General features: G+C 35.5%; 1 protein-coding gene and 1 long non-coding RNA gene across 2 annotated transcripts in view; one reads left to right on the top strand and one right to left on the bottom strand.

Moving 5' to 3' along the window:
* The window catches only part of LOC145258098 (uncharacterized), a 55285-nt gene extending 29700 nt beyond the window's left edge, over positions 1-25585 (bottom strand). The window contains exon 1 of the long non-coding RNA XR_013864044.1: positions 25496-25585. This is a non-coding gene — a long non-coding RNA (uncharacterized LOC145258098). The remainder of the gene's footprint in view (positions 1-25495) is intronic.
* A 36-nt stretch (positions 25586-25621) lies between these two features.
* The window catches only part of LOC145258096 (b(0,+)-type amino acid transporter 1-like), a 131240-nt gene continuing 130533 nt past the window's right edge, over positions 25622-26328 (top strand). The window contains exon 1 of the mRNA XM_080115834.1: positions 25622-25811. The gene's annotated coding sequence lies outside the window, so the exon portion shown is untranslated. The remainder of the gene's footprint in view (positions 25812-26328) is intronic.

Genomic DNA, 26328 nt, shown 5'->3' with positions numbered 1-26328 from the left:
CATACCTATGTACATATGATTTTATTTTAATAATTAACCTGCTTAACTAGTTACTCGCTGATCGTTTAACCAAGAAATTAAGTATCTATTTCTAGGAAACATTTTACGTTAGAAAATAAATTAAAATACCGTGAGAAGGATATTGTAGTTTTCTTAAATCGTTATGCATAGCGTAAAAGGAGTTGTGCTTGAAGGCTATATCAATGCAGTTTGTGGGAAACATCGTGGACACGAGTTAGCATATAAAAAATAATGACAATATTAAAAGAAATTTTCATTAATTTTTTAATTATATTACGTTTATTTGCCAACATAATGTGTCGTATGTCGTAGGTGTTGATGTCCCTAATTTTCGAAAGTAATATCTCTTCTCCAGGGAAGAAAATAAAAAGAAACGTATACAACTGTTCGGCGAGGCTTTCCTTTGTCTGTTTTATTCATTTTTTTTTATTTCTTTCTTTATTTCTTTATTTCCGGAAGTCAGCGTCGCATACTGTTGACCCACCGGTTCTCGCCAGATCACGGAAGTTAAGCAACGTTGAGCCTGGAAAGGCGTGGCGCTGTATGCACCGCGAGGTAAAAATACCAGGTTGAGAAACTGGCGCAGTCTATCCTTCTCTCAAGGGTAAACGGGATTCTCTTAAACCGTGGTAGGCATCCCATCTAGTGATGGCGTCACGATAAAAAAATATACCCTTGATAGCCCTAGCGAAGCATCAAGTATGCAGCTACCGACAAGATTTGAATTGCACAACAAACTCGTGTAGTGAGTTCAATCACGTAGAGTGGATGGATTGATGCCGTGTAATATCCGGTTTGTGTAAAGCGAATGATCTAAGGGAGATCACTCTGCGTGTGCTTAGATTAGTTTCCCTGCTAAAGTGTATACGTCAATATATATATATATATATATACGCGTGCACGTCCAGGTATATTTGCGTAAGTAGGTGTGTCAGAAATTTCGTGAAAATAGTGAATAATTCCACCCCATCTTTCCAAGCTTATAACTCCTCGAAAAATGTAATTCAAGCCCTAATTTTTTTCAATTAAAGGAGCAAGGACCAAGGTTTCATTAAAAAAAAATAAAAACAAAAAAAAAAACAACGTGTTTTTTTTTGTTTTTTAAAGGTTTTAAACTTCGGACTTTACAGGTAAATTTCTAAAAAACTACCTTTTTTGTTTTAGATTTGAATATATTATTTATTGACATTTTCTCTTCAATTTGTGATATATAAGACTTTGGTACATAAATTAATTATTTACTTTTTAATAGACATTTCAAAATGGGAGGCGTGAATAATTCGACCTCTGTCTTTCCAAGCTTATAACTCCTCGAAAAATGTAATTCAAGCCCTAATTTTTTTTCAATTAAAGGAGCAAGGACCAAGGTTCCATAAAAAAAAGAAAAAACAAATAACTTGGTTAAAAAAAAAAGGTTTTAAACTTCAAACTTTACAGGTAAAATTCTAAAAAACACTACGTTTTTTTTTGTTTTAAATTTGAATATATTATTTATTGACCTTTTCTCTTCAATTTGTGAGTAAATTAATTATTTACTTTATAATAGAAACTTTAAAATGGGGGGGGCGTGAATTAAAAAAAAAACGTTTGTCTAAAATATTATATTCGGTTTATTGGAAAGAACATAAAATTTCACATTGACCCTGAAAATATCGTAAAAATAGAATCAATAGAAAAATTGATAGATTTTTAAAGTTTAAAAATTGAAAAATATTGAGTTCGGAAAATTCATTACTGTTTCAAAAAAAAATATTTCTATTACTTTTAAAACAACTTTAATAGTTTATTTTGGAAGTATAATCCATCAAGAAAATAAATAACCCACTTTTTAACAGAGAAATTACGAGATTTTTATATTTTATTCGCAGTTTCGTGTTAGAGGTGTCAAAAATTCCTACAAAAAATTCTGCTACACCTATCGCACCACCAGGTCCGGTAAAAATTTAAAAGATAGGAAAATGACAAATGCTAAAAATGACAAACGAAACTACACCTTAACCAATTCAGATTTCAAGTTCAAAAGTATTTTCGACACAGTATCACTAACGTATCACTCGTATATTTTACAGTTGGACTTTAACGATGAGAACTGGGTTGCCTTATTAAAGGTTAACGTAAATATCGAACCTTTTGAATGTGAAACAAGCTTACACGCTCTAATGCTAAATTAGGTTGATTGAAATTGTATCTCAATGAATTGATACGCAAGACTGGAATTGTTGCACTTTTGGCTTTGAATTTCGCTTTGTTGTGATGAATGATGCAGAGTTAAAACAGGAACTCATCCTATAAATTTTTACAACAATATCTCTTGTTATTAACCAAGATTGTAGCAATCAAAACACATAAAAACTGAAAATATTGCTATTTTTCCATCTCGCAAATTTCCCCGACAATTTATTGGAACATTTCGGACGGGGGAACATAATTAGGGGAGTAGGCCGTAAATTATTTCTGGGGTGGGGGTCATATGTCCACCTACGAAACCCTGTATCTCCCTCTCTGTTTTCAAACAATTTTTAGCACTTTAGCCCGGTTGAAAAAATTTGTTGGTTGTGTCACCCCCTCCCGTGATAGCAATTAAGACAATCCGCACCCCTTGCTTCCCTCCATTAGCTACGCCACTAATATTGAACTAATGAGACATATACTTTTTATTTGTTTTGCATAAGTGTTTAGATGTCGCTACACATTCATGAGCATATTTCGGTCAGCCAGTTACAAGTAATTTATTTATTTATATAATATATATATAATAATAATGTAAATAATGTATATAATGCAATCTATTTATTTATATAATTTATTTATTTATATAGTTTATTTATTTATATAATAAATATATAATATATATAATATATATATATTTAATTATTATAGTAAAAAATAATTATATATATATATATATATATATATATATATATATATATATATATATATATATGACAATAATCACGTTAACACACCGGTTCTCGCCAGATCAAAGTTAAGCAACGTTGAGCCTGGTCAGTACCAGATGGGTGATCATTTTTGAAGGCTAGGCACTGTATGTACCTCGCCAAGTCGTAGAAATTTCCAGCTTGGTATCTGGGGGCGCATAAATTCACTGGGAGAGATGCACCCCCAGTCTTCGTTAAGACATGCATCTAGAAGAGGGAAACTCTGATGTAAAAACGTGCGATCTATTGTATACTCTGTCCTGTGGCAGTCATCTGCGCCGACAAAGGTTAGCAGTAATACCAAAAAGTGTGGTTGCTTCTACACAAAGCCTTCACCTAAACAAATCATCTATGTGGATTTCCGAGCAACTTAGTTGTTGTGGCGGAATGTCATACGTCGAAATCGACGGGAGAGTTCTTCATATATATATATATATATATATATATATATATATATATATATATATAAGTCGATTAAAAAGCCGATTACAATAAAATAAATAAATAAAAAAATAAATAAATCGCGAAATGTAATGGAACTGGAAGCGCGTTTCGTCAAACGTTTTCTGAATGTTTTTTTACCTGTAGAAATACTTATACGAAAGGGATAACGACGAAAAACAAAAACACAAAACTAAATAGACTGTGTCCCCCAAAATAGTTCCAGCTGTAACCGAAGGTTTCTCTGCTTGCACAAAGTAAGGGGGCTAAAACTGATGGCAAGCGCCTCAAAGACAGACAGGTGAAACTTAGTGCGTCCTCTGTGCAGAACAGGAAAACACTCCGGAGAGAATGTAGAACTACAGTCCTTTTTATCTACTAAGTGCTGTTCAATAGCCGATTACACTAATTGGGAACCCTTGGAAATAGGCTGATGATCCCGGATGAAAATAGGAACGTAGTGGGCGATTCTAACCTGAAAACGCTGGGTCGTTTTGCCTATATAGACGGCACCCCACCGACATTGGAATTTGTAGACAATATTGCTTGACTGCGAGATAAGCAAGACGTCCTTGCGAAAAGAGGGAAAGGCGCATTTTGGAGAAAAAGCAATTCAGAGGAATAAAGCACCTGAATTAAACGTGACAAGAGAGGAAATTTTATCCCTGATATGTTGACCTTCAGGTCCAATCTAAGATAACTTGAGTTATACCGGAAATCTGAATGGATCATATTTAGATTGCTCATAAAAGGATTCTGTTTTTTATTAACAACTTTGTTGACCATTGGAGGCGGATATCCATTCATAATGAAAATCCTTTTAATATTATCGATTTCAGAGTCGATATAAGAAGAGAACCTATGGCAAGTGCTCAAGACCAGCCTTTTTTATGCGTTACGTTGACGACACTTTTTCTTGTTTCTCTACGCATGACGAAGCTGTCATTTACGATAACTCTCTTTCTAGACGTTTTAGTTTCTAAATGTGTTTCTTTGTGACGTCCATTTATTGAAAGCCTACTTTTACTGGGATTCTTTCGCACTAACAACTAGGAAACTCAACATTATTAGAAACTTAACCCATCGGGCACTTGCCATTTGCTCTCCTTCTTATATCGATTCTGAAATCGATAATATTAAAATGATTTTCATTATGAATGTCGGTATGGTGTCGTCTATATAGGCAAAACGACTCAGCGTCTTCAGGTTGGAATCGCCCAGCATGTTCCTCGTTTCATCCGGGATTATCATATTTAATAAACTTTTTTGGATTTTACGTTATTGAGTATTTTACCCTTCACCAGACTATCCATTCACGTGAAATCACCTTTTTCTTCACCATATTCCCTCTGCTTCGCTATTTTTTTTTTTTTTACCAGGTAAGATCTATGACTTACTAGTAGTTTCATTAAATACTTTTGCAAGTAAAATCCGATCCCGCATTTTGCTAAATCCTACCCTCTTATTAGAAGGAAAGTATTTCTTCGAAACTCCGCGGACTATCCACTTATTTTGTGCTCCCTTTTTAAAAAATTAAATACGTTTTATATATATATATATATATATATATATATATATATATATATTACAATAGAAAAATACGAGCATGAAAAGTAATATTTAAGAATTGATTATATATGTTATAAATTGAATTAAAAAAACTTATCTTAAGTCAAAAATTAATATTTTTTACTAGAATATATTGTCCTTTCTTTTCTAGTTTTAAAAACTAATATTTTACTTTTCCATGTTTAAGCTTAACCATATTACTTTTCCTGTTCGCATTTTTTTTATTGTAATCCATGATTTTCCAAGCTTACAATAAATTCACTTGTTCTTTGTTTGATTTCAGTTTTATTCCCCCCCCCCCATAAACACATATGTAATAGCAATGAACGGCACTCGTCTGCTTTCAATAAAATCCCCCAATTATCTCCCTTTCGTGCTTTCATTCTCTCTGTTTCACTTTTTACTTCTCTTTTCGAATTAGTAGAAAGACTAGTCGTTGAAGCGACGTGGTTGCTATGGAAACTAGTCATAAAAAGTATCGCCCATCTTCTTACATATTTTTACGATTTTGAACACCAGAAAATTCATCATAACTTTTGTTTTACTCAACGAAAATTGAAAAAAACTTTTTTCACAATATAACTGAGAAGGTGATTTATAAACTGTAATAATTGTTTGAAATTTGGTCGAAAAATGAGTGAGCGGTGAAGCTTTAAAACAGTTCTAAATTACTAAAACTGCTACTTAACCATATATTCAAACACGGTAGTGTTTGAATGATATATATGTAGTGTAACTTACTCATTTCAGACAATAATTATTTCGAACGATAGACCTTGTAAAATTTGAAGCTTCTCTCTCTACATCTGCGGACCAAAATTATTTTTGTTCAAATGTGCTAAAGAAAGTTAATCTTCAACCGTAGATATTGTAGAGTAAATTCATTGGAATGTCTAAGTAATAATGATACTGATAAAATAACAATAACTTTATTATTCCTGACTCTGATGACTCTGACTGATAAAATTGTCTCTGAGATGGGTATATTTTCTGACAACACCACGCTCTATAATAGATATGAGGAGAAACGAATGGACATGTATCCAAAGCAACAATGACAGAAACACTAGAGGATGACCTCCAATCTGTAGTGGAATGGGGACAAAAATGGATGGTCATTTCAATGCTGCCAAGACTAAGCTTGTTTCCTATAATAATTACAAGAAACTTGTCAAACACTAATAGCCATGGCTAATAAAAATACATTACCTTAAAGTACTTCATTCAAACTCCTCGGCTTAATATTCACGGTGAAACATAAGTTGGAACAGATACATCGAGGACATTGCCAAGGCTGCTGCATACTCAAAAGTTACTTACGCCTGAGAGTATCCTGTACCTCTACAAGACTACCTTTCCCCATGTATGGAGTTTTGTTGCCACATTTGGGCTGGTGCATCTGCTACTAGTCTCTCGCTCTTAGACAGGGTTCAAAAGAGAGTCACCAACCTAATAGGTCCCGCACAGTCAGCTAGGCTTCAAACTCTGTCCCATCGACGAAATGTTGCATCATTCTGCCGGTTTTACAAGTATTTTAATGGTAGGTGCCCCGACAAACTGTAGCCCCTTGTATCTCCTCGACGTAAATGCTACCGACAAACCTGATAAACAGCAACATCTCCCCCCTTCACAGTAGAAATCCCCAGATGCCAGAAAGCTTTCTACTCTAATAGTTTCCTCCCTTGAACTGCTAAATTTTGGAATTCCTTTCCGGGTTCCTGCTTCCCTAACTGTACTGACATACAGAAGTTCAAGTGTAATGTAAACAGACATCTTGCTGCTCAACTCCCTACATAGTATCCCTGCAAATTATCTTCCAGATAGTAACCCCTTATATCGAAGTGGCACTGTGTGTTGTTTTGGGGTGAAAATAAAAAAAAAAAAAGATCAAATCTTTCCATCCGGATCGAACTTGAAATCTCACATTTTCCAAATTTGTACTGTACTAGACTATCTGTGACCTATTGGGTCAGTATATGTTATAGTTAACTATGGAATAGTCAGTATATTAATTATGCTAAAAATATCCGCGCTTGCGCGTACAACAATGACCACCACTTTTAACAAAAGTATTTACATTGTTTAATATCCGGAAAACTACTTATTTGCGGAAATTTAAATATGATATTCGTTTTCAGCATACCCCAAGACCTCTTAATGTCCTCATTTTAAGAAAAATGTTAAGGTGAAAACCAAGTAAAAATTTACCAAAACTTCTATTATTATATTTACTCAAAAAAAAAAAGAAAAAAAGAAAGAAGCTATATTATATACAGTGTTGACTATCCGTACCTTAAAATTTGTCTGACGTCACTTCCGTCGAATGACTTTGTCAACAAAGAAGTGAAAACCAATATAGCATAAATCATTTATCACAAGTCAACGGCTATAACTTTATCCCGTTTTTATATGCTAAAAAGTCTATTGTTTGCATAAACTTCAAAGTAGCAACACGTAACACACATTTGCAAGTAATTTTAACGTCTTAAACTGACTATTATGAAATCTAAGACAATAAAAAAAAAGACTTAAAGATAGTTTCAATCTTTAAAAAAATCTAAAATAAATACGTAAGGAAAATAACTGCTATTGCGTTTGGTTACAGTTACAGTGAGAAATAGGATTTACCGGTTAAATGATTTAAATGTCTTCGTTTTTTATTAACCAACAAGTTAACTATAAGATGTCAATTTCATTGCCTTTGGCTACAGTTACTTACTGTACGATATCTTTTATGTTTTTCGGTTTATGAAAAAAGTTATGTGTTTTATTATATAATAGACTAGCATGGGTGCCCGGTGTTACCCGGGTGTTTGGAGGGGTGTGTTGAGCAAAAAAAAAAAAAAAAAAAGTGGTAGTAGAAAGGCAGGCTCGAACCCGTACCGTGAAGGAGGAAAAGAACGGGGGAAAATGTGACGTCTTTGCTGTTACGACCACCGTCAGACCGGAAGTGACGTAGGTTTAAATTAAGGCTAAACAATCGAAAAGAGGGGATGACTTTCGAAAATATCGGCGAAAAAAGCGACCCCTCCCTGTAGAAAAGTGCCCAGTTGAGGGTGAAGAAATTAATGTTTTTAGACAATTTTTCGGTATTTGTCGTCTGAAAGGTCGAACTTCAAAACGATATTGATCTTGTAAACATCCGTCGATTCTGTCGAAAGTTTTAGGCAGACATGCAAACATATATACATACATACATACATACAAACATACATAATACATACATACATTTATATATTGGTAACTCAAATTTTCGACCCAAACCGATTAATATACTTGCCCTATCTCTGAATACCCTTTATGTAAAATTTCAAATGTTTAAACCAGAAATTATCTGAGTAATTTGGTAGAGACCGAAGCGGTCAATTTAAAAAAAAACAAACTTTGACCCCTATTATGACCCCCTTAACATTTATTGTTTTGGACTCAAATTAAGTTAAGTTAGATCCATGTCCAAGGAATCTATATCTAAAATTTCAAATGTTTAGACCCAAAATTGTCGGAGGAGTTTGGTAGAGTTCTCAAAGGTGAAATCGTTGAACTTTGACCCCTTAACAGCCAAATTTCTGCCCGGAAACGGATTACAAAGATTTACCCAAATCTCAGTGCCCTGTATATCAAATTTCGAGTCTGTAGACTGAAAATTGACAGAGTTATTGTGTAGGGAAATGTACACAGACAGACAAACAGTCAGACAGACAGATACTTTCACTTTTATAGATATATAGATTTATTTATTCGTTGTAATTTTAGAGTGATAGGAATTGTTTTATGTCAAGATGGGGATTTTATCTAACATGTTTGATGCTCTCTATTGAAGGCAAGAAATGAGAAATTCACAAAACAACAAACCCTACCTGTAAAATTCAAGACAAACTTTATTGGTACACAGAATATTATTGCAAAATAGTGCGTCCAACTTTGGAGCGGGTAGTTTACTTCCATTCTGCAATGTTGCCGTAGTCCGTTGCAGGGAAAGGAAGAAATTGGCAGTGTTCCATAGGGCCTCATGGCTCCAAAAAGTTGGTGGCAACGCAAACAGGCTGCTTACCGAAGATGGAAGGTTCATAATAATACGAAAAGTTCGTACTGTCGTTGAAGACATTTTGTGAGTTTGTATTACTGTATACATAGATTCGAAAACGTTGTCGAAAAACAAATATTCAACAAATAAATGTTATCAAAGGCAAGATAAGTTACTTTTCTACCTAACTGGATATGTTTTTAGTGTCTTTATTTAATGTAACATGTTTATTCAGCTCGAAAAACATACAGTGTTTACCGATGTATTGGAAAGTTAAAAATGGCGCCCAACTCTCTCTTTGACACGGAAAGTTTTGGAAAAGGAGTGGAACTGCAGCACCCCCAAGTCATTTCTACTCAATATTATCGATACACGTTAAAAAGAATACGTTTATTTTTTTCTTTCTATGTGATAATATATCATATTAATCTATAATATAAAGCTGAATGTGTGTGTGTGTGTGTGTGTGTGTGTGTGTCTGGTCACGAATAGGCTCCTATATGGTTGACTATTTAAAAAAAAACTGATTACATATAATGATAGAAGATGTATCGAGACACAGGAATGGGTATGTTTGATCTGGCAGAACGGTGGTTCATTAAAATTGTGGGGTCTGCGTTCGCCTCTGGTCCACAAAGTATAGAAAAAAAACCGTTTACAAGTGCTTTTGATATCGATGCACATAAGAATACTTTGATAAGTATGTTTTAACTTAAATAGGGATGGTATAATAAAATTGTGGTATCTGCGTTCGCGCCTGGCCTCCATAGAATGGAAATAGGCACAAACTTTAATAAAGACTTTTCATATCTATCTGCGTAAGTATACTTTGATAATTATATTTCAGTTTTTTTTCTTTTTACACAGTGATCACCACTTATCAAGGCCCGGAAGCTACTCAGGGATAAGGGTTATTGCAAGTACATTACGTTAGTGTGGAGATTTGATGAAGTGTTTACTTAAGGGGGCGGTTCATTAGGAATTTGTTAACATTGGACTTGAAGACATCCAAGTTGTAGTCCGGTGGGAAGCAGGCAGACGGAACAGAGTTCCACAAGCGTGCAGTTCTAAGAAAGAAGCTTTGTTCATGGAATCCGCGTTTTGATTTAGGCACAGATATAGAGTGGGGGAAATTTTTCACAGTGGATTCAGCTAGACGGGTGTTTATCGTGAAAGATTGGCGAGGGGGGACCAGAGATTTGAGTTCAGACGAGCACTTGCCATTGAAACACCGATAAAACAAGGATAGGCTCGCAACGTCTCTTCTGTGGGAGAGAGGTTGCAGGGTAGAGAAAAGAGCATCTCCCACTAAGCCACGAAGTCTATTTTGTACTCTGTCAAGGCAGGATAGGCTCTTTTTAGCAGCTCCTGCCCAGATATGGCAACAGTATTCCATCCTTGGACGTACTTGGCTTTTATATAGATAGAGAATTGCATCAGTAGTGAGATATCTTCTGGAGCGGTAGAAGGATCCCACCATCTTTCCAGCGACCTTGGCAACAGACTTGATGTACGTGTTCCATTTCAGATCAGGAGTAAAGGTCAAACCCAGAAGCTTGTCAAAACACGGGGCCTCACCCAGACGAGAGCCATCCATCCCAATTGATACCAGTTTGAAGAAATATGGTATAATAAAATTATGGGGTGTTTGTTCGCGCCTGACCTCCATAGAATAGAAATATGTCACAAAGTTTAACAAGGTTTTTTAATATAGATCCACAGAATATTGTGATAAGTGTTTCAGTGTGAACAGGTATGGTATAATAAATTATGGGGTTTATCTATTTTATTTTTACTTTCATCATATTTTGCTTCGGTTTTGATACCCCCAAATTCGAAGCTATCTCTTTACAACCCTTCCTTTTCATAACCTATCATACTTTCATAAATCAGAGTCCATTTTCTGTAGGCTGTTTTTGAACCCAGTCAACGACGGGTACTTTTGCTAGTAACTATATATACATATATATATATATATATATATATATATATATATATATATAATTTATTTATGCAAACATTGATGGCTACATATGTGCATACATGTTTCTGTAATCACCCGCGTTGGGGGATTACGTCTTCAGGCCAAGAATTATCGTCGATAGCTGATATTTCAAACAAAAACATTTTCTTATTTCGTTTACAGAGTTAGAATGTAACATGGGTGGGGGTTATGAGCTGGGAGAGGATAAGTGAGGTCTTTGAAGATAATAAACATCTTTTTTTTATATTCTCTTTTTAAGTTTATCTATCCCATCTTTTGGTTTTTACGGCAGAAGGTACTTGAGAATTTAATATTTTTTCCTCGCGGTCAGTAAATTAAAAACATTCCTTGTGGCCATTGAGTACTGACCGGTGTCTTTCAATCCACACACACACACACACACACACACACACGCACACGCGCACGCGCGCGCGCTTATACCTATACTCAGTTGATATACACAGTTCGCTGTATTTTACTCACACACACGCACTGAAAACAAACAATAACTATAACACAAGAATAAAATTAAAATTAAAATAAATTAAATAAATAAAAAAAAAATAAAAAAATAAATAAACAAATAAAAATAAGAAATAAAAAATAAAAATATAAAATAAACATAAAACCCCGGAAGTTATCCACCTCCTCATGCATACATATATATAAATACACGTATAAACACCCACACTTTGCTACATCCGTGTATACATACACACATATACACACATACACATACATAGATACATAATGCTCACATGCAGTTAGAATCTGTTTATATTTATACCTACGCAGTTATATCAATGCACCGACCCTCAAACATATACACCCATGCACACACCTGGATATCATATATTATGACTATTATTATACCAAAACTAATAATGTTAATCCCACTAATAATCCAATAATATTAATTTCTATAACATTGATAATATCAATAACAATAAGATTGAATAAGACATAACAACCGATCAGCTTCTATATAAATGGCGTCTTTATTTACATATCTCAAACATGAGTACACCGGTAAGGGGGCGTAACTCCAGCCGGTGAAAACTCTTGTTCAGTCCCTCATGCAACATCTTCCCTTTTCTCAATAATAAAAACAGAAGATAAAGACAAACAAAACAAAAAAAACAAACACAACAAAAAGTCTGATAAGAATTAAAACAGTCTACAAAACACAGTGATCTAGGCATTCCTTGGGCTGACTACCCTCCTACCTAACAGGGATTATTCTGCCCTTTCACTTATGTTGTGAAATCCTTGAATCTCACAGGATCTCTTATTATTCTTCCTGACCGTGTTGTCCGCAACCTTTCCGGAGTTGGTTTTGTTGGGGATGGGGTCGGGTTGAGGTTTTCTCTTATTTCACCTTCATATTGAGGTGGTTCTGAGTTATATATCTCTTCTGTACTCTGCCCTGTATTCTTGGGTAACTCGCTCTGCACTTCATATGGCTGGTGTATTCCTGATGTGAGTGGGGGTGTCTCTGCAGTTTTCTTCAAATCTCCTCTATTCCGTCGATATAAGTCCCCATCCACTTTTACATGGTATGATCGCTCATCCAGTCTCCTCCATACAACAGCTTTTCTCCACTCCTTTTGACCATTTATGTGTGGTTTCATCCGTACTACATCTCCAGGATACAATGGTTTAAGTGGTTTTACTTTGTGGTTGAAAGCATGTTCTTGCCTCCTGCGGTCTTGCTTCACTGATTTTCTCAGATTTTTGGGCAATTCTGGCTTGAGTAAATCCTCCCTGGTTGGGAGAAGTGTTTTTGTTCTCCTTGACATCAGCTTCTGAGCTGGTGATAAGAGACCTTTGGCTGGCGTATTCCTGTGATCCAACATTGCTAGGTATGGATCAGCCTTATCGTCCATCGCTTTCCGGAAAAGGTTCTTTGCCATCTTTACCGCAGATTCCACTTTGCCATTTGCCTTGCTATTGTATGGACTGACAGGTGTATGTGTAAAATACCACTTTTTTGCAAAGGTAGAAAATTCCTGGCTACTAAACTGAGGCCCATTATCAGTTACGACCTGGTCTGGTATTCCATGTCGTGCAAAATGGTGTTTAAGTTTAGTTATCACTGTCTTTGCTTGTGTATTGAGAAGATGATCGATTTCCCAGAAGTTGCTCATATAATCAACTGTGCACAGATAGTCTCTATCTGCAAACTTAAAGAGATCTACTCCCACTTTCGCCCAGGGTCTGTCAGGAACTTCATGGACCATTAATGGTTCTGCCGGGTTGGCCACTTCATATTTTCTACATGTGGGGCACTTTGACACATAGTCTTTGATGTCACTGTTCATATTTGGCCAATACAAGCATTCTCTTGCTCTTCTGCAACATCCTTCTACTCCCAGGTGTGTGGAATGCAGCTTTTCTTTCAACACCGCCCTCTGTGTCAGTGGAACCACTACCCGGTTTCCTCTGAAAATTAAACCATCTTGCACCGTCATTTCATTCCGCATGTTAAAATATGGTCTCACCTCTGGGTCAAGATGTATTTTTTCTTCTGGCCATCCTTCCAGAATTACTTGCTGTAACTGCTGCATGCTTCTGTCTTCCTTCGTGGCTGAGCGCAGTTCAAGCAGCCTTCTCTCTGTTACAGGAATATATTCTGCTTCCTTGACATCATCTTCATCGTCCATATCTTCACTGCTCAATGCATAAATGTATGCTCTTGATAGCGTGTCTGCAAGGAACATTTTCTTACCTGGATGGTACAGAACTATAGCATCGTAAGCCTGTAGTCGCATCAGCATGTTTTGAAGTCGTTTTGGGCATTTCACCAATTCTTTTTTCATAATCGCCTCCAGTGGCTTATGATCGGTTAGCACTGTTATCTGTCGACCAAACGTATATTGATGAAACCGTTCACATGCGTAGACTACTGCTAGTAGTTCCTTTTCAATCTGTGCATACCGAGTTTCTGTGTCGGTCAGTGCACGGCTGGTATAGGCTAGGGGTTGACTTTCTTGTAATAGTGCAGCCCCCATGCCCTTCTCACTTGCATCGCATTGGATGACCAAAGATTTGTTGGGGTCATAGTACCTCAACACTGGTGCCTCACTCACTAACTCTTTCATTTTCCCAAAAGCCTCTTCATGGATTTGGGACCATGTCCATGGCACATCTGCCTTCACTAAATTTCGAATTGGGGCCATCACATCAGATATGTGTGGTAGAAATTTTGCCAGGTAATTCACAAATCCAACCAATCGTTGCACTCCTTTCACATCTGTTGGACACGGCATCTCTTTTATGGCTCTTACCTTCCCAGGATCAGGAAGTAAACCATCACTGGTTATTATGTGTCCCAGGAAAGATATAGACGTTTGTCGTAAGTTCAATTTTCCAGCATTCAATCGCATCCCGCGATCACGACATCTCTGCAACAGTTTCCTGAGTTTTAGGTCATGATCAATTGTTGCTTCTTCCATCGTTTTACCCTTCCCAATCACCAGAAGATCATCCGCTTTGTTAACCACCCCCTCCAAATCGGACACATTGTTAAAAAGGGTCTTTTGAAATATCTCTGGAGCTGGAGAAATACCGAAAGGTAAAACCTTCCACCGGAACCTACCGTATGGTGTAGCAAATGTTGTTAAGCGACTGCTGACTTCGTCTAATTTTACATGCCAGAATCCATCTCGTAGATCTAGGGTAGAAAATACCTTGCTATCAGCCAGTTCTGGTAGTAAATCGTCCAGTGTAGGTAACTGAAAATGTTCCCTCTTCAGAGCCTTATTCAGTGGTCTTGGGTCTATACATATCCGCAGGCCTCCATTTTTCTTAGTTACCAGTGCTAACGCACTTACCCATGGTGTTGGGTCGCCCACTGGTTCAATAACATTCTTCTTAACCAGTTTTTCCAACTCGACTTTTAGCTTGTCTTTAAGTGCCACTGGTATTCTCCGTGTTGCTGCAACATTTGGTGTTACTCCTGGATCCACCTGCAAATGTACCTCTCCTGGTAATTGACCCAATTCTTCCTTGAATACATCTCTGAAGTCATTGATAATGCTGTCCGAGTACTGGGTGCTGGATTCATTCATTTGGGAAACTTTGGCGACCATTTTGAATTTGTCGTTATTGATTGTGACGAGTTCCATTTTCTGGATTGCATTTGCTCCCAGTAAAGGATGGAAATCCTCTTTCACAATGACAAACTTAACTGCATATTTCTGTCCAGTTTTGGGGTTTATCATTTTAACTCGACACTCTCCTAACGGCTTCACTTCTGCTCCATTCCACATGACAAGGGTCTTATTTGAATGTTCCAGTGTTTTTCCCATCACGTGTTTCACATTCAATATGTTCACGGACGCTCCACTATCGAGCTGAAAAGCAATTGGTTTTCCTTTCACCATCATTTCCGCCTTTATCACCTCTTGATTCACAGCATTCACCTTTTCCTTAATCGTTATGTTGTCTACCTGTCCATAGTCTGAACTACTACTGTCGTTTTCCTGGTCCTCATATTGGGTTTTGACAGCCTGCACCTTCTTTTTCCTTGATACTTTGCATTTCGCGGCAAAGTGGTTTTTCCCATTACATTGATAACAGGTCTTGCCAAATGCAGGACATAACTCTTTTCTCGGTCCATGCCGCAGTGCACACGCCCAGCAATCTCTGTCAGTTTGAGCCAATGTCTTTCTCCTCGGTTTAAAATCAACCTTATTCACTCCTTCAGGCCTTAGGATTCTGGACTGGACCGTGGCATTTTCAGACAGCTTACAAATGTCAATACATTTTTGTAAGTCTAATTGTCTTATTATCAATAATTCAGCTTGTGTCTGTGGGTTGTGTATTCCCAGCACTACCTGATCTCTGACTACTGATGAAACGCAATTGTCACAAAAATTGCACGTTTTTACTAACGTCCGTAGTGCCGTAATAAAGGATTCCACAGTCTCTGATTCTCCTTGCTTTCTAGAATGAAATACGTAACGCTCGTAGGTTTCATTCGTTTCCCCTATAGCGTATTTATCGAATGCCTGCATAATTTCGGTGGGTGTTCTTTCATCCTCAGGTGTTAGAAATTGAAATCCGTAATAAACTTTCAATGCGTCATCTCCCAACGTGTGAAGCAAAAGTGCCGTTTGATACTGTAATGACTGTCTCGTCAAACACGTAATAATGGCGTAGTTATGCCATTTCAGTTTAAACAACTTCCAGTTCGCCGATAAATTATCTTCCATACATAAGGGCGCTGGTGGTCTTATGCCAGCCACTGGTCTGTTTGTTTCTTCCATGCTTCCATCCGACATTTTTTTTTTCTCTTCCACGTGACGTACGAATTACAATTTTAAACAAGAACAATAAAGTTACTTATCTGTTTCTGCAAATAACTTTCCGCTTCTTATCCTTTTGTACATCTTACTTAGACATATCTTTATCCCACCGCGGCCACCATGTGTCATTATCGAGGATGTGAATAGATTGAATAAGACATAACAACCGATCAGCTTCTATATAAATGGCGTCTTTATTTACATATCTCAAACATGAGTACACCGGTAAGGGGGCGTAACTCCAGCCGGTGAAAACTCTTGTTCAGTCCCTCATGCAACACACGTCTCGATAATATATATATATATATATATATATATATATATATATATATATATATATATATATATATATATACATACACACATATACAGATACATACATATATATACATATATATATACATACATATACGTATAACATATACATACACACCCATACCAGCATACATACAATATATAAACACACAGTCAGACTATCCACAGGTGCAGACACACATACCCATCCATACGTGTCCCCAAATCTCCAGAGATGTATACGAGACACATATACATATAGATATCAGTATAAACTCACGTATATACTTACATATATATACACATATGGACACACAGATACCCGCTGACTCACAACGTATAAAAGCACAGCAATACACGCACAAATACAAAAATCTTTTTTAATAATAAGGTGCTTCTTAACTTCCGTAGTGTGGTAACCCTTTTATATGAAACAGCGTATTATTATAGTTTACTCGGGCGTATATATACATACATAGCATACATACATATATACCCAGACACCCATACATTCTTGTAATATACATTATTATAATCATCGTATACGAGACAGCCTATTTTAATATATACATATAAATACATATACATACATACACACACACATATATGTACCCACACACCCACACACATATATATACATATACATATACACACATACATATACATATAGACACACACACATATATACATACACATGATGATGATTGCAACGTCTTGTCAAACGAGTGCCACTCCCTCAGACATTTAAAATCCATGAGCCCAAATGCCTGAGGGAGTATCTATACAAAGATGATGTTACAGAGTCTTAGCTTTGTACGACAGCTAAGTCTCTCTCTCTCGGTTCAAAATGTTGAGATCCAGCAACAAGCAAGAGCAAGATAGCCAGCAACAAATTAAACTGCAGACCAGCTTAATGCGGGTACTGGTCTCCCGCTTTATGGTTTTTTAAATCAGAGATTTGCTTCTCCTAGAAAGGTTGCCTTCACCACGGCTTACGGGAGCCCTCTCCACCCCAATAAACATATACACACACACAAATATACACGGTGCTAGTTGGCCGTTGACCCAGAAAAAGAGTTCATTCGTCCTTTGAAGGTCTTGTTTTTAATCCTTCAGGGAGACTAGCCGCCCTCCTCACCAAACAAGTCTGGTGGGGGAACCAGTTTAGTCGCCGGTGACCCGACCATGAGGCAGGTAGTACTGGGTTATATGGTACCAGTAGCATATGACATGACCTGACACTAAAATACACATACATACCCACATACATACATACATACATAGATACACATATACATAGATATTTACACAAAGTACAGACATATATATGTACACTGCCACCAAATGATACATCTATAATAGAAATATGAATGAACTCATTCACTACATAATTCTTTTCATCAAACCCCATATATTATATTACCCGTTCCCACCCGCTTGTTACTTTTTTCTAAGTTGTACGTTTTTTACTACGTAAAAATTAATAGTGAATTCAGCTTGAAGTCTATAGGTCTATCCTCAGATTTAGCAAGTACTCCTTCGAGGTTTACATAGATATACATAAGATATATAACGATATAATAATAATATACAATAAAATATGACAAAAATCGGAGCATTTAGGTTATACAAACGGAATATAAAGGCTCATATATTGTAGTACTTACCTTTGTCTTTATTCATTCCGCTTCGTTTTTTAATTTTTTAATTTATTTTTCCTACCCACGTATATATATATATATACATACAGATCATATACACATACATATGCACAACCAAAAATATTCACATGCATACATTATTTCGAGGTTCACCCAACAATCTATTACCCGTTTGGTTCAAGTATACTATCATACAGGTATTTATTTAGGTTAGTAATGTTATAACTGCTTGAGAAAATAGAATATTAAGCGACTTATGTAATCCATACAGGTAGGATCATAGTTACAACCTCACTCATCCTCTTTTGGGGAGGTTATTGGATGGGGGATAGTTGTAATCGTAGTTGTTCTGATCTTCTTAACAGAGTTCTTTAAGTGCATGTATTCTGAAATGCTTGCATGATATAGCAGTTTCTTGTTTAATATTTAGCCCTTTATCCCTATCTTTAAACCTAGTTATTTCAAGTTTTTCTGATAAGCATAATGGACATGGCGAGTTTAATGAATGGCAAGTATTGGCCCTTCTAATAATCTTCCATTCTATCCTAAGTGTTTTATTTTCTCTAACTAATTTCCAGTAGTATAACGATAAGGAAGTGTCCTTTTCATACGTTTGATTATTCATCGAACGTGTATGTCCATAGAATCTATTTTTTGATGTCATTTGGGTACTACCTATGTAAAATCTTTCATCCCTTGGGTTCTCTTCTGGGAATATCCTAGCCTGGTATACCATTAATGAGGTTAGACATTCATTTTTTATTGGGCATTCCTCAGGTTTTTGGCAGTTACATTTATTCACAGCCGTGTTATCACTAATATCTACACTTTCTCTATTGGTAGTCCTTAAGATTCTTCCATTATGTTTTTTTTATAATTCTTTCCAAGTTATCCCCACAGCTATAACTTAATTTTAATGTATTTTTATTAAAGATTTTATGTAATATATTATTTGGTGGGAAATGCTTGTTAATAAGTTGTAAAAATTTTGTACCGAGTTTTGTTTTGAGCATAATATTAAAGGGGTGTGTGAACCAAATCACCTTCCTATTACGATTTCTAGATCTATTTGTGCTAGCATTAGTTACTTTATATTTTATATCTATGTCCTTACACCCACTGTTTTTAAGTGCTGTATTATAAATAGCTTTGCAATCATTGAAATATGTCGTTTAAACAAAAAGAATATTATGTACTTAATTGTCATGTCGAAAACAGTAATATATTCCAAAATTACAAAACTTCATCGAGTAGAACAAATGCTATTATGTTTTTAGTAAAAGAAAATGTTTATCGCTACAAATGTTAGTCACCATTAAAATGTAATGTAAAATATGCGTTCGAGTTATGTCCCTTATTTGTGTGAACTCTTCACCGTCCACTTTAAAGCGTCTGAGAAAAAAAAATGCTATTTTACCCAATTTTCCATAAAAAAAATACTTTTAACTAAATAACTATCCAATCGGTGAATTTTCGTAATTTTTGGATATATTACTATTTTCGACATTACAAAAAGTACATAATATTGTTTTTTGCTTGAAACAACATATTTAAAAAAAAAAATCAATCCAATCCGTCGGCTCTATCTTAACAAGCGTCCAAATTTATTCTACACAGTTGAGTGACAGATGTGAGCGACGAGTGACACCTGTACATTATTGGATTTTATGCTGACAAACAATTGGTAGAATGAGGGCATATAATTGTGACTTCGTGGTATAAAAAGTAAAATTAAACAGTTTCGCACCATTTGTCTCTCCTTACTAGGGTTAAAATCAAGATAAAATTATACTAAACCTTATATCTAGAATCCTTATCCCAATTTTGATCCAAATCCATTACAACACAATACTCACCGTCGAATTAAATATTGAATATATATATATATATATATATATATATATATATATATATATATGTCTCCGCTAGTCGAGCCAGAGATGTCTCGTGTTGCGGGGTTCAAATCGTTCGACTGGTATTAATTGTGACACCCTGCACTGAAGATTCCCGAAAGGATGAAACACTAGTGTCTGTAGGTATTTAATTATTATAGTAAAAAATAATTATATATATATATATATATTATTATTATTATTATTATTATAGTAAAAAATAATTATATATATATATATATATATATGTGTGTGTGTGTGTGTGTGTGTGTGTGTGTGTGTGCGTAATATACTATGTTATTTTATAATATTACAAGCAGGCCGCTCAGCGTTGCCCGGTCGTAAAATACGCATAAATATTAATTTTTAATTAATGCAGGATTAGGTGTATCAGAATTTTTGTAGGAATTTTTGACACCCCTAACACGAAACTGCGAATAAAAGATAAAAAAATTCGTAATTTCTCTTTTAAAAGTGGGTTGTTTATTTTCTTTATGGATTATACTTCCAAAATAATCGATTAAATTCTATAAAAAGTAATAGAAATATTATTTTTTTAAAAACAGTAATTAAATTAATTGAATTTTACGAGTTCAGTATTTTTCAATTTTTAAACTTTAAAAATCTATTAAAATTTTTCTATTGATTCTATTTTTACGATATTTTCAGGGTCAATGTGAAATTTTATGCTCTTTCCAATAAACCGAATTTAATATTTTAAACAAACGCTTTTTTTATTTCACGCCCCCCCCATTTTGAAATGTTTATTAAAAAGTAAATAATTCTTTTACTCACCAAAGTTTTATATATCACAAATTGAAGATAAACGATCAATAAATAATATATTTAAATTTAAAACAAAAAATGAAGTGTTTTTTAGAAATTCACATGTAAAGTCCGAAGTTTAAAACCTTTTTTTTTTTAAATCACTTATTTTTTATTTAATTTTTTTTTTAATGAAACCTTGGTCCTTATTCCTTTAATTGAAAAAATATTAGGGTTTGAATTACATTTTTCGAGTAGTTATAAGCTTGGAAAGACAGGAGATCGAATTATTCAATATTTTTCACAAAATTTCTAACACACCTAATGCAGGATTATTATTTATTATAAACAGAAATACCGTAGGTATTAAACGCAACGTTAAATTTCTTAGAAAAAAAAAAAAATGAAGTAAAAAACGAAAAGAAACTGAAACACGTCCATGCGAATATAATGTTTTTTTTCTAAACAGTCCACTTTTTGTATGTAAAAAAAAAAAAATACTCGAGCTGAGATCGAAACCAAAAGCCAGCATGGTATGGTCTTTTAAAAAGGTGTTTTCAAACCGACTTATACTTAACATAAGGAATCTGTATTGGGAAATATTACAATATCCAACCGTGAAATAGTTGACAAACAGATCAAAATCCGATGACCCCCAAAGTAGCAAATTTTTATTTTTAAGCCCTTAGCTGCCCCTTTTTCTGGATGAAAATCGAGTTAAAAGTTTTCCACATTTCCTTATATACCAAATTTCAAATCTGTAGATCAAAAATGTTTTGAGTATATAGGTTGAGAAGTGTCCTCGCACACATTCTCACTTTTGTAGATATATAGATAACAAGATATAGCCGGCGTTGCCCAGTATTAAATGCAACGTTAAATTCTTTTAAAAGTAAATGAAGTAAAAAAAAAAAATAATGGAAAGAAACTGAGACACGTGCATGCGAGTATTATGTTTCTTTCTAAACAGTTCACTAATACGATAACCATTAGACCAGCCTGCCAAACTAATTTGAAAAGTGTTTTCAAATTTTGTGAAATAATTGACAAATAAATAAAAATTTGACGAGCACTGAGTACCAATCTTTTCCCGCTTTGACCCCAACTTTGACCCCTTAACAGTCCTTTTTTCCGGATGAAAACCATATGTAAAAAAAAAAACAAAAAACAAAAAAAAAACCCACATGTCTAAATGCCCTATATACTAAATTTCAAGTCTGTAGATAAAAAATTCGTTAAGTATATAGGTTGAGAAGTGTCCTCACACACACACACACACACACACACACACACACACACACACACACACACACACACACACACACACACACACACACACACATTCTCACTTTAATAGATATGTGTATATATATATATTTATATATATATATATATATATATATATATATATATATATATATATATATATACACACACATATCCTGCCTTGACAGAGTACAAAATAGACTTCGTGGCTTAGTGGGGAATGCCCTTTTCTCTACCTTGTAACCTCTCTCCCACAGAAGAGACGTTGCGAGCCTATCCTTGTTTTACCGTTATTTCCAGGTGCTCGTCTGAACTCCAATCTTTGGTCCCCCCCCTCGCCAATCTTTCACGAAAAACACCCGTCTAGCAGAATCCACTGTGAAAAAATTTCCCCCACTCTTTATCTGTGCCTAAATCAAAACGTGGATTCCATGAACAAAGCTTCTTTCTTAGAAATGCGCGCCTGTGAAACTCTGTTATGTCTGCCTGCTTCCCACCTGACTACAACTTGAATGTGTTCAGGTCCAACGTTAACAAATTCCTAATGAACCGCCCCCTTAAGTAAACACTTCATCAAATCTCCACACTAACGTAATGTACTTGCAATAACCCTTATCCCTGAGTGGCTTCCGGGCCTTGATAAGTGGTGACCACTGTGTAAAAAGCAAAAAAAAACCAAAAAACAAACAAAAAAAAACATATATATAAAATATATTTGTAGTCATCGACATACAGTCCTGTTTCGTTGTATCACAACTCATCAGTGCCGCTAAACTGGCACCTCTCCCAAGCCGAGGATCGAATCATGGAACCATCGTGTTGAGAGTCGGCAGTTCTACCCCTCGACCACGGAAGCGATGCTCGCAACTAATCTGTCCGAATGTCTATTTAAATAAACATCCGTCCGCTACACTTGTAAAGGGCTCAAACGCTTGTTTGTAAACAAACCGCGAGCTTCGCATTTTTAAGCCAATATATATATATATATATATATATATATATATATATATATATATATATATATATATATATATATATATATATATATATATATATATATATATATAATTGAGGTTGCTATTTTCCAAAGGTAGGTTAACCAGTGAAATATAACGAGGTTCATACGAGAGTGCTCAATACAGAAGTAGAGCAAGTTACATTTGTCTTTACATAAGCAGTAGTTTGTTGCTACACAGTCATGAGCATGTTTTGGTTTACTAGTATTTACCAACTAGAGACCTCATCAGACAACAACCCTTATTTCCGAAAACGGAATTTCGGAAATAAAGGTTGTTGCCTGATGAGGTCTCTAGTTGGTAAATACTGGTAGACCGAAACATGCTCATGACTGTGTAGCAACAAACTACTGCTTATGTAAAGGCAAATATATATATATATATATATATATATATATATATATATATATATATATATATATATATAGGGAATAGTAAAAGACGGAAAGAAGAAAAGTAAGAAAAGACAAAGAACGTAAAAAATGAAAAGAAAAAAAAGAAAGGAAATAAAAGTGGAAAGAAAGATATAAAAAAAGAATACAACTGAATGAAAGAAAGAAAAACAGAAAAACGCAAAGAAAAAAAATTTAAGAAATGAAAGACAGAAAAGAAAAGAAAGAGTAAAAAAATATAAAACGAAAGAAAAGAAAGAAAAAAGAAAGAATAAAACAGAGAAGAAAAATAAAATGAAAAAAAACCCCAAAAAGCCCCAAAAACCAAAGAACCCCCCCAAAAAACCCTAAAAAACCCCCCAAAAACTGTATGTATATGTGTAACGTGTGTATATAAACAGTTACACACACACACACACACACACACACACACACACACACACACACACATCTACGGACCCTCAAAACCAACAGAAATTTGACCATTCCTGTAATAATCCGGTCCCTGTTGATTTTGCGGTGGGGGTTTGGTTCTGTGCAGTTCTAGGAGGTTCACTCCGCCCAGACATTGTTCTTTGAGAAAGGGTTAGTTTATTGCTAATCGCCTGAGGCGCCATCACCGGGGAATATCGACGGGGCTGCTCAGACACATTTTTGCAGGTCACACCGGGGTGGGGGGCATCACTGACTTCTCAATCCCACGTTCCGACCTCGATATCTAAGTTCTTGCAGCGGGAAAGAACTAAAGAAATACATTACACACACACACACACACACACACACACACACACACACACACACACACACACACGGACACAGACACACACACACACACACACACAGACACACACACATACACAGACACAGACACAGACACACACACACACACAGACTTTTTATATACACGCCTTACATTTACACATATGCCGCCAAGGTAACGTATGGTTAATTTAGTGCCGTGCTCCCCTTGAAGGGAGTACGACGTAATATACGCTTTCTGTTAAGTTGGTTGGTTGGTTTTGTTTTACGGCATATCAACCCTTTTCGGGTTATTTAATGCCGAATCCAGTTATTTTGAAGAAAAAATTTTTAATAGAATATATATTTTTTTCAAGTCGGTTTCTATTTAACCCATAGTTGGGACCCTTACAGGTACTACCACTCCAGGTCAGAGTGGACCTGGGAGCAATGGTAATTAAAGGGTGGATCCACACTCCCCAAAGTCCGCAAGCTGGGGCCTCACCATCGGATATAGTTTAAGGTCATATCCAGGACCGCTTTCTGTTAAGAGATGACAAAAGAAAGTAGGTAAAAGCAAAAAGGATAAAAAAACAAAAACGGGGAAAAACCTTTTTTGATTTGGCAACAAGTACGAAAGCCCCTAAAGTGATTGAAAACTTTGGGATGAGATACTCCTTGTACAAATAAAAAGATACTCCTTGTACAAATAAAAAGATGACAAGGATGACCACAGACTTCCCTCTTCATTTTTTGAGTTGGCCTTGTTCCTACTTGTTTATTGTTTATAATTTTACAGAAAATAAATGATACAAGCCTCAAAGTGTAGTATCTGTTCTGATGCTTTTTCTGTTCTCGGTCAGTGGAGGAGAAACCCTTTATGACTGAGACATTTTTATGGATTTTCCTCGGAATTAAAAAACGGCCTTGAGTCCAACTCTGCCCTCGTGGGGAGGTAAGTAAATAGGAACAAAAGGTATGAAATAAAAAAAAAAAAAACGAAAATAAAAACGAAAGAAAGAAAAAAAGAACGATAAAGGAAAACCGAAAATAAACGAAAAAATAATGAAAAACGTGCGACAAAAAGAAAAAAAAAGAAAAAAAGCATAACTTTTTTATAAAGAAGAAGGAAAGTTTTCTGAAAGAAAAGCATAGCACTATATAACAAAAGCCAACCAACCCACCTGTGTGAACACACAGTCGCACGCACACGCAACGCGTCTATAATTCCGTTTTAATGTTCATTCCCACAGTGCGTCCAGTCACCCAATAAGTGACGAATCCCGGATATACATACAATACATACATACATACATACATACATACATACATACATATATATCAATCAAACCATAGGAAGCACCGCTTTTCTTATATACATGTATGCATTTCAATAGGATGATACTAACGCAGGAGAAACTAATTATTTGACAACAAATAAAAAACAAAAAATAAGTATTCAACATCTACACACCTGTGTAAGCAAAAATAACATTAAAGGTAAGTTCTCTCTCTTTTTTTTTTTTAATTTAAACATCTTTTCATCTGTCGCTAAACTTGTTAATTGTAAATTAATATTTCGTATAACACTAGTTTATCGTCCGATGATTTCTAGATTCTATACAATTTCAAACTACATTCAGTAAATAATAGAATCCTTTTGTTTCAATGCCGCTGTGGACCCAGCAGAAATATTGCTCGACGCAGGGCAGCGTATATAGCGGTGGTGTTAAAAACACTGCGTGTATGCAGGGGAGGGGGTAGAGTTTGTTTGGTCTTTCATATTGCAAAAACTTAGACACCAAAGTCGGAAAGTGGGATTGAAAAGTCAGCGCCCCCAAAGGAGAGGGGCAATTTGACATAAAAAAAAAAAAAAAATGCTTGGGTAGCCCCGTCGGCATTCCCTGGGAGAGCGCCTCAAGCGATTAGCAACAAGCTAACCCCATTCTTAAAGAGAGAAAGCAAGGTCTGGACGGGGTAGATCTAAAACTGCACAAAACAAAACGCCCACCGCATA

This window comes from Euprymna scolopes, chromosome 33, assembly GCF_053919585.1.
Source record: "Euprymna scolopes isolate OS-2025 chromosome 33, ASM5391958v1, whole genome shotgun sequence".
Lineage (NCBI taxonomy): Eukaryota > Metazoa > Mollusca > Cephalopoda > Sepiida > Sepiolidae > Euprymna > Euprymna scolopes.
Note: the sequence above shows the minus strand (reverse complement) of the source record. Positions and strands in the feature narration are given on the sequence as shown.